Genomic DNA, 6,000 nt, shown 5'->3' on the forward strand with positions numbered 1-6,000 from the left:
TGCCAAACAAGTTGGTAAGAGAGTATGTACACTCTAATTCTGCTAGCCTGAGGTATGGGGCTTGTCCTAGGCCCTGAGTATGTCCTGGTCCAAACCTCTTTGCTACACATCTTGTTTTCTATTCCCTTGCTTTCTACCTCAGTGATCAGTTCAACTTCTATCACCAGTACAAAGAGATTGAGGAGTTTGAATTGTGTTGCTTGTCCATGAGCTGGTCCACATCTCCCTCAGATTCAAGGAAGGGCTGGTGCACTTGAATCGAAAGAGTGTATATTTCAAAAAATAAAATTTATGATGACATCCAATAGAGTCAAACTTATTTAGTTAAATATGAATAGTGCTGTGTTGATTGAGAAGAGAATCCAAATCTGGAAGGAGATTTAAGGTGTGCTGCATTGCACAACTGTCCCAAGGAACCATCCTTAATCCCTAGTACTACATCCTTTTATCTCTAGTACCACAGTTGGGAACTGCTGAGTCCAGCATATTTTATCCATCCACTTTAGAGACAATGCTGATAGATTCTCCAGAATGACTGGGGAGCCAAAGTTTTCATCAACCAGTCTGTCACTTGCTTCTGTGGAATAGAATTGTCTCCCTTTACTGCTCCCTTTATAGCAAAGTTGCTTTTCAGAGTACTTTCTACTTGCAGTATTATTCTTGATTGTATCAAATTAATTCCACAATAGTACTGCCAATTTTCTTCCATAAATAGTCCATTGCCATGTGACTTTAAAATCCATATACCTCTTTATTTTGCTGCTAATTCCCCCCCCCCCCATTCATTTTCCTACTAGGATAAAGCACGGCTGGGGCAGGATTGGTAGGGAAACTGTATGGTGTGCAAGTATCATCTGTAGTCAGCAGATCGACCCTTGCTATCATCCCTCTCATTTAGAAATTTTGATGTTTACTCTTGTCCCTTTATCCCCCTTTACTGGTCCCTTTCTAAAAAGTTACATTTCAGCGTACTTTCTACTTGTAGTATTAATCTTAAACATATAAAATTATTTCCATAATAGTACTGCCAATTTTCCCCTGAAAATAACAATAAGACCACAGCTTTGAACTGCTTGTAATAAAGGAAAGAAAGTCAGCAAGAGTGAATGTTTTCTGAGCACTCCACCTGTATACAGGTAGCTGTATGAGATTCTGCACTGTTGTCTGCTCTGTGGTAAATCAAAGCTAACATTCCTTCAAGGACTTGCAGTTTACAGTATGTTAGTTCTTAAGTTCTTGTGTCATGTTCTGGCTCAGAAAGAATACCTTTGCTGGTTCTTTTTCTCATCGTAGTTTCATACTGATTTCTCCCCAGATTCTGAAGCCACATTATCATTATCTCCCCTTTAGAAATGAGGAAGCTGAGATTCAGAGAGGGGAGGTGATTTGTTTTTGCTTGCACAGTAAGTGACTGAGGCAGGACTTAAGTCTTTTTCACTACAAACATGGCAATTTGCCCTTTAGGTGATGATGATGACGGGTGTTGGAACATAGTATACAAAAGCCCTCTCAAGCTCAGGAGACATTGGATGCTGTCTGTGACTGTGCAGTTCAGGACTTCAGTCTCGACAAAATTAGGAGGCTGTCTGTCTTAGATATTTCTTTGATTCCTGGATTGCTCAATTCAATTTCTGTCTTCCCAGAAGAGCTTCACTCTAGCTTGGTCCAAGAAGCCCACCTCCTCTGAAACTATTTCCTCCTACTATTTACCCAGTGTCCAAAGAACCTCATGTTAGATTTCCCACCTCAGCCATGAAGTAAAGACAGCTTTGTAGTTTTAGCCTTCATATTGTTTCTCTGGAGCAGATGCAAATGCACAGTCAACTGAATATAGTCTCTGTCTGTCTGTCTGTATGTATGTGTCTGTCATGCGTGTTGCTAGGGATTGAACTCAGGACCTCATGAAGGCTAGGGAAGCACATTACCATTCAACTAAATCCCCTTTCCTACAAAGGATGTTTCACTCAAACAGTTCAGGACACTGCCACTCTCCTGTCTCCATCACTCTTGCTTTCATGCTGCGTAGCAATGCAATGACATTTGGGGACTCCAACTAAGGGAACATTAAGTTGGAGTACATTCAGTTTGGATTTGGAAAGATATTTCAGGGATTCCCAACTAATTCTGAACAATTTTCAAGTTATAGCTAGTTGCCCCAGATTGGAATAGTTTCTAGGAATACTTGCTGTGCCAACCATATCCAGTGTCAAGACAAGAGGTGCAGAGCTGGAGTACATATTGTGATGTCACTGTGTCTGACATAACTTTGTACCAAAGGTATGTTGGCAGTGGAAGAATCAAAGTTCACAAGATATAGGGCCAGAAGCTAGTCTGTGGAAAAATCTAGGCATCAATCAGATGTGTGATGTTGGAAATGGAGAATTCAGTTTTCATTGCCAAACAAAATATATCCTCTCAGGAATATAGTATGCTGTATATGCAACTATAAATACCCTGTACATTTACTTTAATATTTGGCTGGGGGTTGTGTGAAATGACGTTTTTCAGAATTCCTGCAGTTGTAGCCAGAAACATTGAATAGTATACAGAAAATAGTCAATCTAACAGGCCTGAGGCTATTGACCTTAGAAAAACCTGCTTATAATCTTGGCTCTCTGCTGTTTTCTGGGAACTTGGCTCTCAGAATGTCCCCAGTCAACTAAGACTGGTTTTGCTTGCTTAGATGTTTGCGCAAACAACATAGTTTATGCTGAACCACCACTTTCCTTCTGAAAGTGGAATTTTGTCACATGTTAAGCTGAGGGTGCCTATGTGACTAGCCCCCAATATAAATTGTAAGCACTAAGTTTGGACTGCTCTGTGCAGAAAAATCGCACACATCACTGCATTTTTGTTTCCAAGAAAAAAGTATTATCCAGGTGGTCTCTCAGGGGAAGGAGGTAGCATAAGGAGGTCTACATGTTATTCCTCCAGACTCGACCTGTGCCTTTTCCTCTTATAATCCTGCTGTGTGCCCTGACTACTTTGCTGTAATAAATAAATAAATGTAATAAGTGCTGAGTCCTCTGAATTTCCAACTATAACAAACAAGAAAGTAGAAATAACATTACAGTTAATTAATGAAGATATGCCATTATATGTTATTCTTTCTTGTTTTGAAATGTTTCTAACATTTGTTAACTTTTTCAAATGAGTATTCTCTTATATTTCTTTTCCTTTTTATTTTTTTAATTTTTTATGCCATTATACATGAGCTCTCTTATTGATTTTTTTGCATTACAATTCTTAATACAACTTTATACCACAATTTTTTAGTTGTTGATGGACCTTTATTTTATTTATTTGTATGTGGTGCTGAGAATCGACCCCAGGACCTCACACATAACAGGTAAGTACTATAACATAGCTACAACCCCAGTCCCTTATATTTCTTTTCTCATTTTAAGTGAATATCTATTTTGTTCCCAATTTTATTTTGGTAATTTCATATTCTTAAAAGAGGGTCCCAGATATTATAAGCTTCAGCCCGCATAAAACCTGTCTTTGCCTCGGTCTTGAATCCAAGATTTGCCACCTCCTTTTGGTTTTATTATTGTCACCTCGTATTTCACAGGTGGGGAAATTAAAATCCTGAGTGGGGAAGTCAAGCTTACTTGGCGAAACTGGGACAGATTCTAGGTATTCCAAGTCCCAATTTAGTGTTTTCCTTCTATTCCATAAAGTATTTTGATGGTTTGTCTGTTAATTACTGTCACTGTGCATTGTCCACTGGATGGCACTCAGGAGACTGAAGTTTTAGTCCTTTTTCTTTCAATAAATGGTCAATCTTGAACTAATCCCTTTCCCATCTGGGACACATTTTCCCCTTTTTTAACACAAAGGGGTTGGAATATGTGCTCTGTAGAGACCTTACTTTCTTTGATGTACCCTCATTTTTTCAATCTGGAATTGCTGGAATCACAGAATCTTAGTTGAAACTGTCATCTTCTTGTCCATGGGTCTTCCTCATCTATAAAATGGAAATGAAATACCTCATCTATAAAATGGAAATAAAATGTAGGTATTTTATTTATCTGGCATTATTCATGATAGTGCAGGTGATCAAAAGTTTCTGTCTAATCAAAAACAAAAGTTTCATATATAATTCACACTCTCCTCCCTGGAGTCAGTATGAGTAAACTTGAATTTTGAAAAGAAAAGAAAATTAAGTCCACATAGACCACTTTTAAAACATTTTAAAGGGAAATATGATTTGCAAACAGAAAAAATGCACAAGTATTAAGTGAATAGATTAATAAATATTCACAAAGTTAATACAACCAAGTAACCAGTACTTATTAGAGCACTGCTTTGACCTCCTTCTGATCATTTCTAATTTGCTACTTTTGCCCAAAAGTAGAGGAAAGGGACCAGGAAATGAGAGCAAGGGATAGGGAGGGAAGTGCTTGGGAGTGATATTGGCCAAATTATATTGTGTGCATGTATGAATATGTAACAAAAATATCCTACCTTCATGTATAACTATAATCTGGAAATTAAAATTTGGAAAAAATAGTAAAAAGCCATTGACAAAATCCATCACCTATTCATATTAAAAACACTGAAGAAGCTAGGGATTTGTGGAACTTACCTCAATATCAGAAAGGAAATATATGCCAAACCCAAGGCCACCATCATGCTGAATGGAGAAAAACTGAAAGCATTTCTTCTAAAATCAGGAACAAGTCAGGAATGCTTACTCTTACCATATCTATTCAATATATTTGTTGAAACTCTAGCCAGAGCAATCAGGCAAGAGAAGGAAATAAAAGGGATACAAATAGGAAAATAAGATGCCAAATTATCTTTGCTGATGACACGATCCTGTATCTTGGAGACTCAAAATACTCCACCAAGAGACTTCTAGAGCTGATAAATGAACTCAGCAAAATAGTTAAAACATAGATTACAAGATCAACATATGAAAATTAATAGCTTTCCAGTACTCTAATTATGACTCTGCTAAGAAAGAAATCAGGCAAATGTAAATTCCATCAAAATACAAATAAAATTCTTCACAGAACTAGAAAAAAATAAAATTCATATAGAAGAACAACAGACCCAACATAGCCAAAGTGAAACTGGGACAGAATCCTGAGCAATAAGAGTGATACTGGAGGCATCACAATACCTGATCTCAAACTATACTACAGGGCTATAGTACCAACAGCAGTATGGCATTGGCATAAAAACAGTTACAAAGACCAATGGAATAGAATAGAAGACAGAGACAAACTCTGTGTCTTATAGTCATCTGTTACTTGAAAAAATATATGTTGGAGAACAGACAATCTTTTAACAAATGTGTTGGAAAACTAGATATCCATATGTAGAAAAATAAAACTAGATTCCTTTCTCTCACTCTGCACAAAAGTCAACTCAAAATGGCTCAAGACCAGAATTAGGAGTTAGACCAGAAATACTGCATCTGCTAGAAGAAAACATAGGGCCAACACTCCAACATATTGGCACAGGTACTGACTTCTTTAACTAGACCCATAAAGCTCAAGAAATAAAGCCAAGAATCAGAGCAATCAGGCAAGAGAAGGAAATAAAAGGAATACAATTAGGAATGGCATCAAATTAGAGAGCGTCTGCACAAAAGATTAAATAATAAGAGCATGGAGAGAGAGATTACAGAATGGGAGAATATCTTTGCCAGTTAATCTTCCAATAAGGGTTAATATCCAGAATATATAAATAACTCAAAAAAATAATATGAAAAAGCAATCCAATCAATAAATGGGCAACTGAACTAAAAAAGACATTTCTCCAAAGAAGAAATACAAATGGCCAACAAATATATGAAAAAAACATGTTTAACAACCTTAGAAATCATGGAAACACAAAATTATATAATTTCATCTCATTCCAGTTAGAATGCAAATAATCAAGTTTACAAATAATAATTGCTGGTAACAATGTGAGGGGAAAGGTACCTTTACACATTCTGGTGGGACTTCAAATTGGTACAACCACTTTGGAAAGAAGTATAGAGAT

This window comes from Callospermophilus lateralis, chromosome X (genome assembly GCF_048772815.1).
Source record: "Callospermophilus lateralis isolate mCalLat2 chromosome X, mCalLat2.hap1, whole genome shotgun sequence".
Classification (NCBI taxonomy): domain Eukaryota; kingdom Metazoa; phylum Chordata; class Mammalia; order Rodentia; family Sciuridae; genus Callospermophilus; species Callospermophilus lateralis.